We start from the raw sequence: 12,002 nt of genomic DNA, 5'->3' as shown, positions 1-12,002 counted from the left end.
CCTGTACTTCCTCTCTTTGCCTGTGCACACTCTGCATGGAGCACCAATAGGCCATAAACTTACTACAGTTAGAGAAGGAAAAACAAGAGGCTTTCATAATAATTTGTAAACTATCACTTGACCTTGGGAAAATAAGGATTTGAAGAAATGCAAAGATTTCCTACGGCCGTGGGAGCAAGGTACACTCATATCTCTGGGAGACAGTATGAAGCAAAGCCTGAAAACGTAGCTGTTTCTTCCACTCACCTCGTCTTTCCTCCTGCATCCCCAACTCTAATGCACACACACACACACGTACGTATGTACGTACGTACACACGAATATACGTACACACGAACAGAGACTATGTGCGTTCTATGAGAGAATTAGAGCAAGAAGACCCTTGTCTGTATTCCATGGGCACTGGCTGGCTGCCCCTTCACAGAACCCATCCCACCACCCCATCAGCAATAACCACATGAGCCAAGGTACAAGTAAGTGGACTACCCATGAGAGTTGCGCTCCCGGAACCACAAAAGGCTCTGGAGTTACCAGAACTTGCTGGTTGGAGACCTGGTCAGAGATGATTCAGTCTAGAAGAGGACAGAAAACGCACAGAGAGAGCCCACGAGCACGTGCGTTTGGGGCCTCCCCCCTAGGCTCCTTAGCAATTAAACTTGATTACAGCCAACAGCTCCCACCCTAATTATCAGAAGCCCGTAGCAACAGCATCGCATCAGGAAGCTATTTATAACCTGAAAACTTTGCCTTCTTTCTCCCCGTGGTCATTCTTTACTTTGAAAGGGAGGTAACAGACATTTCAACCCCGAAGGAGCATAGAGTCCATGCATTAAAATGTGGGGAAGGGAGAGGAGGTGGTTCCATCCAGAAGTGGTCCTGCCCAGCCAAGAACACCCGTGATATAATGGAAGCCACATGCCTTGTTCCCTCTGGCCCAGGGCCAACCTAACACACTGTGACCCAAGCAGGGGTGGGCAACACAGGCACACTGAAAATAGCTTGCGAGGCAGGCAACCTGTTCAGAACAGCCACAAGGGAAACTGCACCTTCCCAGCTACAATGAAAGCAAACACCACCGGCTTCCTGAACAGGATTCATTTTTTTGTTTGTTTTTAAATAATGACAGCCCACTTTTTTGAGTGTTTAACCAAGTACCAGGCCAGGTCCTGTTTTACGGGCCTCACGCACATTAACTCACAACTAACCCACAATGGTTCCAGTGTTAACAGAGGTGGCAGCGGGCAGAGAGAGGCCACCGAACCTGCCTCAGGTTACACCACTGGCATGGCAGAGCTGGGATTTGAACCCAAGCAGCCAGCCTTCAGCAGCCACAAGATTCAAATGCCTCAAATATGCCAGCGTCTGGATCTATGCCACAGTAGGTCGAGAAGAAGTCAGAGGGTACAGTCCTGGGAGGACCCTTTGAGACTCTAATTCAATTCCATTCATTTATAAACTTGAAAACTGAAACCCTCAGATCATCTCAAATCATCCAGAGTACGTGATGCAAAATAAACAATCAAATTACATTGTCAGTTCCATGGGGGTCAGCATCCACTTCTTAGGGTTACTTTTAGAAACACAGTATAGAGTATATGACCACTCCCCTCTCTCACTACTCCAAATCCCTAATCAAGCTTCAAGCAATCAACATAGATCACTTTAGAAGTCTTCTGGTATGGTCAAACTGGATCATTGTACATAAAAAGAAAACTGAGGTCCTGAAAAGTCATATCAGTAATTACACGTCAGTAACTAGCCAGCCACATATGGTTTATCACGTCTACGGATGACCTGGGAGGTTGAAGTCCCCAATTAGTCATTGCTGAAGTGGTATAAGATGACGTTATGTAAGTGATTATAAATAGGTGTCTCGCGAGAATACACGTGAGGGTCCCACGCACCTGTCCCTGACAATGGCTCTAGAACCTAAAAGGAAAGAAAGTGGGCCTACGGGAGAACACTGCAAACCAAAAATCCTGATTCCAGCCTCTGGGAGGGGCGAACCCGTCACTCTTCCCTCCTTACATGTAGCTACTATTGCCTTCCACCCCTCCTAAAAACATCAAGACAAATTTCTTTCGAGAGTTTCACAAGGACAAAAATCACTAGAGACATCTTTAAAACCAGCAAAACCAGGTTTCAGAATCATTAGCTCTAAGATTTGCATATTTTTTAAGTACATCTTTCTCATAGGAAATGTTTCAGATTTTTTTTTTTCAGGAAGATTGTTGCATCTTTTTAAAAAATTACTGCTGTCCTCCACCCTAAACAAAAGTCATGAAAATGCAATTCAAATCAGGAAAGGTTCCCCTTCCAGCTAAAATTACACACCAGGGACATAAGCATATTTCTAGACAAAGGCAAATATCTTTCACCCAATAATGTAAAGATACTTTGCAAATGAGAATTATTGGTTCTACTTTATACATTCATTGATCAGACATTGATTTACAGCCAGAAAGTCTGAGGTGTAGAATTCACTACCTACGGTCTTATTCACTTAAATTTCTCCCCTTTCTTACAAAAAAAGAAAGAAAAGAAAACCTCAAAACTTCTATTTCCTTCATAAAAATTCAAGTCCAAAAAAATAGAAAAAGACTCAACTATTATTATTATTATTATTAAAGTATCACAGCTAAGAATTCCTATATTCAAGGAAGCCAGGAACTATACAGTTCAATTTCATAACCTTGCAAATTATGTAATTTCATCCTGCTGAAAATATTAATTACATGAATACCCTTTTTGCTTTTAAGCAAGAGTAGCCTGCACCTGCCTTTCTAGGTTATATTAGGTAACAGGGATTAGCATTTTTGCAGGGTGACAGTTTCACAAGCAATCATAACTCCCAGGAGGGGAAGTAGACTCTGAATTTCCCATCAGGTAATACACAGCTGCCTGAAATAGGAGCAAAAGGAATGCCTGATTCCCCGGGGACAACTGTCACATGGCAGCATTGCTCAAGCCACCAGGGAGGGAGTGCAGGAAGCGCCCAGGAGACTAGCTTCTGATGGCTCAAGGAAAGGCAGAACAGGCTACAACCCTTCTCCAGATCCGAGTCCCAAATTCCAGAACAAGACTATATCAAGCCAGGCTGAACAGACACAGAACGTGAGAACATAAGAGGCGATAGGAATCTAAGAAGCCACTAGCCTTGCCTCCTCATCTCTTTTATAGATAATGAAATTAAGACACTTGGCAAAAATCACACCAGAAGTTTATAAACTTTTCCCTCCCTTTCCCTCTCCATAATTTTGAAAGTTAGAGTGCAGGCTTTGGATGATGACCTTAGGTGCTGGTTTTGGCACTTTTTAGATGACCTTGAGCACATTACTTCACCTTGATATCCTCATCTATAAAATGTGAAAAATAAAAGCAGCTTCCAGTTTTCGACAAGAAAGCCAAGACTACACAATGGGAAAGGATGCCCTCTTCAACACATGGTGCTGGGAAACTGGATATCCACGTGCAGTAAGAATGAAGTTGGACCCTTACCTTACACCGTACACAAAAATTAACCCAAATTGGATCACAGACCTAAATATAGGGTCTAAAACTATTAAACTCCTACAAGAAAAGATGGGGGAAAGCTTCCACACACTGGATTTGGCAATGATTTTTTTAGATATGACACTAAAAGCACAGGAAGCAAAATCAAAATCAACAATGAGACTACATGAAACTTAAAAACTTCTGTCCATCAAAGGAAACAATCAACAGAGTGAAAAGGCAACCTATAGAATGGGAGAAAATATTTGCAAGTCATATATCCGATAAGGGTTTAATACGTCAACTATAATTTTTAAATATTTTTTTAAAATTTTTTAAATAAAAAAATGATAAAAGACTTAAATAGACATTTCTCCAAAGAAGATATACAAATGGCCAATAAGCACATGCAAAGATGTTAACATTATTAATCATTAGGGAAATGCAAGTCAAAACTACAATGAGATATCATCTCACACCCACCAAGATGGCCACTATCTGGGATTGCAGATTGGTGCAGCCACTATGGAAAACAGTATGGAGGTATCTCAAAAATCTGAAAATGGAACTACCGTATGACCCAGCAATTCCACTCACAGGTATCTATCTGAAGAAATCCAAAACTCTTAATTCAAAAAAGTTTATGCACCCCTATGTTTATTGCAGCACTATATACAATAGCCAAGACATGGAAACAACCAAAATGCCCGTCAGTAGATGACTGGATTAAGAAACTGGTACATTTATACAGTGGAGTATTACACAGTCATAAAGAAGGAAATTTTCCCATTTGCAACAATATGGATGGACCTAGAGAACATTATGCTAAGTTAAATAAGTCAGACAGAGAAAGACAAATACCATATGATCTCACTTATATGTGGAATCTAAAGAAAAGAATAAATGAATGAACTAATCAGAAATAGTCTCAGAGACACAGAGGAAAAACTAAGGGTTGCTAGATGGGAGAGGGAGTGGGGATAAGGGGGAATGTGAGGGGACTCGAAAGCACAATCAGTAACCACAAGATGGCCACGGGGTACGAAAGTCAATTTGGGGAATGTAATCAATAATGTAAAGATTTTGTAGGGTATCTGATGGACACTTGTCCCATTAGGGAGACCACTTCCTGGATGGTGTAGATGCCTGATCTCTGCACTGTCACCTGAAGCTAAAGCTGAACAATAATGAATGTCAACTATAATTTTATAGTTACAAGAAGTGGAGTTCAGCATTAGGAATAGAGACAGTGGAAATGTAATGGCTGTGTGCAATGTCAGAGGGGTAGTAGATGGGGGAGAGGGGTTATCACTGTGTGAGGGATAGAAATCATAAATGTCTAATATTACATTGTTTTGTACACCTGAAACTAATTTAAAAAAAAAAAAAAAGTTGAAAAAAAACGAAAGAAAGTAACCACATCAGAAAGGCAGAGTGATCAACAGCACAGGCTGTATGGTTAGCTGGATCTGCCACTTCCTAGACGATTAGTTGTGGGGCCTTGGGTGACATCTTTATGCTTTTATTTTTTAAATAAATAAAAGTTTTATAACTGTACTGGAACACCCTCCCTACTCACCTCATCTGGCCCCCAGTGACTTCTTTCTTTACCTGAAGTTAAGGAGCTATTGAAAGGAAGACATTTTGATGACATTCAGGACATCAGGGGTAATATGACGACAGCTCTGATGGCCATTCCAGAAAAAGAGTTCCAAAATTGCTTTGAAGGGTGGACTAGGCACTGGCATCGGTGCATAGCTTCCCAAGGGGAGTGATATTCAAAGGTGACCGTAGTGATATTCAGCAATGAGGTATGTAGCGCTTTTTCTAGGATGAGTTCGCGAACTTAATTGTCAGACCTCATACGCTTTTAAATGGTTGATTAGTTTAACACATGTTTTGGGAGAGATTTTACCACAAAAAACGGGGTGGGGAGTAACTGCCACATAGAATTGCTCTGAAGATGAATTAAGGTGATAAAGCATTTAGCACAATGCCTGCCATACACAGAACACTCAAAAATATTTGGTATGAAAAATGGCCGTTGTTATACCTCACATATGAAATCATATCAGATAGGGGGTATTTTTTTAGTTAATTAGGCTCTCATTTATTCTTAAGAGAAATTGTAGGTCTTATAACCCCTAATTAAATCTATCTTATATCTCCTCTTGAGGTCCAATCATTTGGTTGGTGAGTTCTGCTTTAGAACGCTGATTAATTGCTTTATGGTTTTCCAGAATTTGTTACCTCAGTGTTTTCTTTTACTAAAGCCAACACCACTAAAACAGATGTCAGATATATAGGGAAATGGAATATCACTCCCCTTAGTACACACACACACACACACACACACACACACACACTCATTCCTTCTTCAAGGGTTACAACATCCCCAACTTCAATAATATGGTCTAGAAATCTCTATGGGTAGAAACTTTTTTAAGTTGATGGGAACTGAAGTCACAATAAAAACCATGAAACTCTTCATATTTTTATACCCACTAAAAATGATCTGCTATGGCACGCTATAGTATTTCTCACAACCTACTAACAACACAATGCAGTATAGATACTAGGGAATCTACTGAGCAATGTTATAGTAGTGAGGAATGCACAATTAATTTGTATTTCCTATCCCTGGCTTGCAAGCTGAAGTTCCTTCTCACAAAGAAATGTTTTTCCTGAGTCTCCTCCCGTCCAAATAGTCAATGCTTTCTGACTCTATGACCGAGACAGTTCTATGTCCAGTTTCAATATATCAGAAACCCCAGATAACAGAGAAACTTGAGTGCTTAAGATGAAAAATGCTTACAGCATCACTAGTGACAATTTTTTGCAGGATAATCCCTTGTTTTCGGGGTCTGTGCTGTGCCCTGTAGGATGTTTCACAGCAACACTGGCTGAAATACCACTCAATGCCAGTAGACCCCTTTCCAAGTTGTGACAATCAAAACTGACTCCAGATGTTACCAAGTGAGCCCCCTGGGGGTGAGGGAATCCCCACCCCTAGATGAGAACCACTGTTTAGAATGACCTGTGCAGTTTTCCACAGGGAACTGAGGTTCATAATGCACAACATCTGAGAGCTGCAAATGGCTTTGGAGGAGGAAATCAGACGGCTGTGAAATCCGTCTCTTTTCTCTAGAACGAGGAGCTGGAAAAAGCTGGGTGAGAGTAATGGCTCCTGCAGGAGCACTCCACACAGCAAAACACGTCCACGTGGACCCACAGTCCCCATTTCCAAATAGTGCAGTCTCTCCTCAAAGAGACACAATCGAACAATCCAAATGCCCAGGTATGTTTCTTCACCTTTATTTGGGTAGGTTATTAATACTGATTAGAAAAAAGGAAGGGGTGGGGCTAAATTTTCTGGCTATTGAGGCAAAAGGGAAAACATGACCAGTGTGGCAGATACAGCTGGAGGCCACTCATACTTACCCCACCCTCCGCTCACTTGCCTTCTTCTTCCATACAGACTAGAAAAATCTAAACCTTGCCTTCCCCAAAATCATGTTAGCTAGAAAAGGCCAGGGGACTCCATTCTGGTCCAAGGGACATCCTTGAGAGTAAGCAGGAGCTGCCTCCTCCACTTTCTCCTTCTCTGAGGGATAGAGAAAGCTAGCTGGCACCACCCAAGGCTGTACCAGCCCTTGACAGCCCACCCCAGCCAGCTTGTTGCACAAGATAAATAAACCCCTAATTAGTCAAAGCCACAGAGACACTTGGTTTTGTGGCTCTAAAAAACATTGAATTAAAAGATACATATATGTATCTTTCATTGCTTTTTTTTTTTTAAGGGGAACAGGACTTTATTGGGGAACAGTGTGTACTTCCAGGCCTTTTTTCCAAGTCAAGTTGTTGTCCCTTCAATCTTAGTTGTGGAGGGTGCCATTCAGCATCAAGTTGTTGTCCTTTCAGTCTTAGTTGTGGAGGGTGCAGCTCAGTTCCAGGTCCAGTTGCCCTTATTAGTTGCAGGGGGCGCAGCCCACCATCCCGTGGGAGTCTAACCGGCAACCTTGTGGTTGAGAGGATGCGCTCCAACCAACTGAGCCATCTGGGAGCTCAGTGGCAGCTCAGCTCAAGGTGCCGTGTTCAATCTTAGTTGCAGGGGGCACTGCTCACCATCCCTTGCGGGACTCAAGGAACTGAACTGGCAACCTTGTGGTTGAGAGCCCACTAGCCCATGTGGGAATCGAACCGGCAGCCTTCGGAGTTAGGAGCATGGAGCTCTAACCACCTGAGCCACCAGGCCGGCCTCTTTCATTGCTTTTAATTACTGTATGCAAAATCGTATATAGAGACATAGATTGTTCTATATAACATGGCTAAAAACTGATCAAGGTTTTCCTATATATTTCTGCGGAGTGACTTCTTTTTTCCAATTATAAAAAAGATGTTTAAGGGTTTTCACACTCAGAAAGAGCAATATATGTCAGAAAGAACATTATATATGTGTGTGTATATATATATATATATACAATACACGCATTTGTGTGTATGTACATATATGTTTATATTACTATAAAATCTTGAAATAGAAGTCAACTAAAAGTTCATTCTACTTTTAAAAGACTGAGAAAATGTAAAAAAAAAAAAAGAGAAGCCACCAGGAGTTTATTTTAAAACACTAACAATTACTTCTGAGCAAGGCCGGGGACCACTTCTTATTCAGCAAACATCCTGCCACAGTCTCTGCACGCAAATGAAGACACACAGTGGTGAAATGGGGACACCACAGAGCCCCTCAACTTCCAAAGAGCTTTTGTTATGTTACACGAAGCACAAATATACATCACAGAAATGTTCATACATTAAAGAAAGATGGCCGTCAAAGATTGATGGCAGAAAGCTTTGGTGATAAAACCCTGGGTTCTCAGAAAGTTCAATTAGTCAGAACATAACGTGGCTGCAACAACGATCAAGATTCTCCTCCTATGCTCCGACGAGTGATTTCCTACACTGTTTTACTATCCTACACAATGTTTCTTTCCTTTTTTCCAATTATAAAAAGATATGTGTAAGGGTTTTCAGACTCAAAATCTCTTTCCCTGCTCTGGCCACCCTCTAGGTTGAGTGTGAATTCTGCTTTCACAGAGCAAAACACCACCTCTTCCAGTGGGTAGAATGCTTGCACACACATAATCCCACGTGGTCCACAAAATATCACAGTGAAAGAAACAAACATAATAATCCTCATGTAGAAAGAGCGACTGAGAAAAGCAAGGGATTTGTCTGAAGTCTCACGACCAGTCATTGGTGGAGTCAGACTAACATACAGATTTCTACATCCTCCTCTGGTGCTGACGGCCATTTGGACCCTTCCGTGTGGTGTGAATTCAGGGCTGACACACCAGGGAGCTGGAACGGCTGTCCCCACACTGCTTGGACCCGTGCCAATCATTACTTATTCTGAATATCACTCAATCAAAGTTGTGTTTTCTATTTTAGAAATGCATCCTTTTTTTTCTCTTTTCCTACTACCACTCTTTCTCATTTTCCTATTGATTCATGAATTTCTTGCTACCAAAAGATCACATTCTCTCTCTCTCTCTCTCTCTCTCTCTCTCTCTCTCTCTCTCTCCTTAAGATACAATTACAAATCATGGGCTCATTGCTAACTTTACTTCTTAATACCTACAAAGCTTTCTCTGTGCCCCAGGTCAACACCAGACCTCTCTCCTTGCTGAAGAGTTAGGGCATTTAGTGGGTGTAAAGGCTACTGTATCTCATCTATAACCACATCCTTCTACAGTTAAAGCTGCCAGAACGTTAATATCAAACCTGCAAAAGATTAAGATACACATTTACATTCCATTTCAATGGTTTTAACATTAACTGAGACATTTGCTCCTACATGCAATTACTTACCTGCTACCTGCTTTTTTCCCCCTTCTGTAGTTACAATGAGAAGTTAGAAAGACTGACAAAAAGGTTAAGAAAGGAGTAGGTAGTGAAAAAGGTAATCGAGAAAAACCGTTTTGTGAAAAGTAACAGATATTTAAGCACCGTGTTTCCCCAAAAATAAGATCTAGCTGGACCATCAACTCTAATGCATCTTTTGGAGCAAAAATTAATATAAGACCCAGCATTATATTATATTATATTATATTATACCTGGTATTATATTATATTATATTATATTATATAATACCAGGTCTTATATTAATTTTTGCTCCAAAAGACACATTAGAGCTGATGGTCCGGCTAGGTCTTATTTTCAGGGAAATACGGTAGTTGTTTACTAGGGGGAAAAAATCCCACATCGTAATAGGTTACCACTCCTATTTTAACATAGTAGTCTCTCTTATTTGAATTTATACACAGGTAACCTATAAAACCTGCTTTAAAAGATTTACAGAATGATCTTGTTTTGGTGACTTCAGGCTAGCTCTGCAACATTCTCAGAACTCAGTTGCACATACTGCCTTTGGATTCAGTTGACGCTGAGAGGCTCAGCGAAAGAACACACAGCATGGAGGACAGCTCACGGGCTCTGTGGTGAGACACACATGGGTTTGAAACCGGTAAGGAGTCACTGAAACTCTCTGAGCCTCGGTTTCCTCATCCGTAAAATAGGGAAACCAACTCCCTTATCATAAAACCACAGGAAACATTAAATAATGCGTGGAAGATTCCTGGTACTCAAACCACTGGAGCTTTTACTGTGATCCAGTAATTATGAAGCAGAATTCTCAACATTGAGAATTCTCAGGATTATGAAGCAGAATTCTTAGGATACATTCTCAGAGAATGTATCCTAAGGCATGCATCAAATTTTTTTTCCAAAAAAATTGTTATTATTAGTCAATATCTAAAAGAGGGGGACAGAACAAATGCCATTTGTATAATTTTCCACCTCCTTGCACGTGTCACTTCACACCCCTACCTGGAATTATACTTCGTCATCACAATGAAAGCCCCTCGGGTGCTGGAAATACGTCTCATTTTTGGTCTTCCCAAAAGTAGCACCGCGTCCAGCACAGAACACGGACATAATATGTACTTGCTCTTTTTCTTCTTGGGCAACCCCTACCAGAAAAGTACAATCTCGGGCTCTTACTAGTGCTCTTAGATGTTCTCCTTTTGTGTAGGGCTCTGCCTGTGCTTCTGATGAAACAAATTTGTGTCAATGGTACCCAGAAGTGGGATGGAAGCTCCCTCGCATCCAAGTTTTCAAAGTAAATGGAGGCAAAAATCAGCAAGAATATGAAAGAGAATGGGATCAAGGTATCATTCTAAAGACGACTATTTCAGAGGAGAAATGTATCTTTACAACAGACAGACCGGGCACTCACCCACTCACCCAAGTGATTAAACTAAACATCACTAATGAATGGACAGATGTGTGTAATATAAAACACAGCATTGCCTATGAAGTGGTCTAACTAAAAATGTTTTGTCTGGGTCTAATCAAACTTTTAGACTGAACTTCCAATATACAAAAAATATAGGGAATGGAAAAACCAGGTAAGATACACCACAAGGAAATAATCAGATAAATTTTCAATGTGGAACATTCCACAAATCAACTAGCCTTGTCCTTTCAAAAGCCGATATGATGGAAAAAGAAAAAAGTTGAGGCACTGTTGTAGATTATGAAATGCTAAAAAGCCAAATGCAATGTGTGAATGAATCTTGATTGGCTCTTGGTTTGAAAAGATACATATAAAAGACTTTGAGGGGAAAATTGAGGGCATTTGAATATGGACTAGATAGATGATGATATTAGGAAATGGTTATTAACTTTCTTAGGATGTTAAATCTCCTGCAGTTATATCAAAGAAAGTCCTTATTTTCAGTAGATACATGCTGAAGCCTATTGGTGTCTGCAGTTACTTTCAAAGGACTTAGCCCCCACACCCAAAAAAAAATACATACATACACACACACACACACACACACAGGTTGGTAAAGCAAATGACAAAAGGAGCAATCACTAACTCTAGGTAGTGGATATACTGGTGTTCACTGTATCATTGTTTCAACTTTTTGTACACGTGAAATTGTGTCACGATAAATGTTAGAAGACATAGAAGCAAAGTACCAAGCAAGTGATTCCTCCCTCTCTGCCCTAAGTGGAAATTTCTTTCTCTTTCATTTAGTAATAAAAATGAATTTGAAAATTCTTGTGCTCACGCATTTGGGCAAGAAACTAGGGATATAAACGGCTCAGACACCATCTCTAACCGATTCCGAGGACAGTACTAGCACTAAGGAAAAAGCATAGCTCTCTTAAATGGGTATCATTTTCGCTGTCCTTTGAAACTTGATTATTCCCACACCAAAGATGCTATCACCACATATTAAATGCTGGTATTCAGTTATTTACCTTTTTTCTTATGAAGTAAAATCTTTTCTCTTCTTTTAGTTGGACTCCAGTAGAGAAACATAGAAAAGCAAATATCACATCCAGCATGACCGCTATTCATCCTTTTCAAGGGTTCAGATCCATCTCTTAGAATTTCACTTTTGAAGGGGCAGTTAGTATCGAGGGGTGCTGACAACCC

The 12,002-nt window shown here is 40.6% G+C and overlaps 1 protein-coding gene across 2 annotated transcripts in view; it reads right to left on the bottom strand.

Annotated features, from left to right (window-relative positions):
• SLCO5A1 (solute carrier organic anion transporter family member 5A1) overlaps nt 1–12,002 on the bottom strand; it is a 114,848-nt gene that overhangs the window by 98,796 nt on the left and 4,050 nt on the right. The gene's annotated exons all lie outside the window — the stretch shown is intronic.

This window comes from Rhinolophus sinicus, linkage group LG14, assembly GCF_036562045.2.
Source record: "Rhinolophus sinicus isolate RSC01 linkage group LG14, ASM3656204v1, whole genome shotgun sequence".
NCBI classification, from domain to species: Eukaryota; Metazoa; Chordata; class Mammalia; order Chiroptera; family Rhinolophidae; genus Rhinolophus; species Rhinolophus sinicus.
This window is presented reverse-complemented; position numbering and strand designations above follow the sequence as displayed.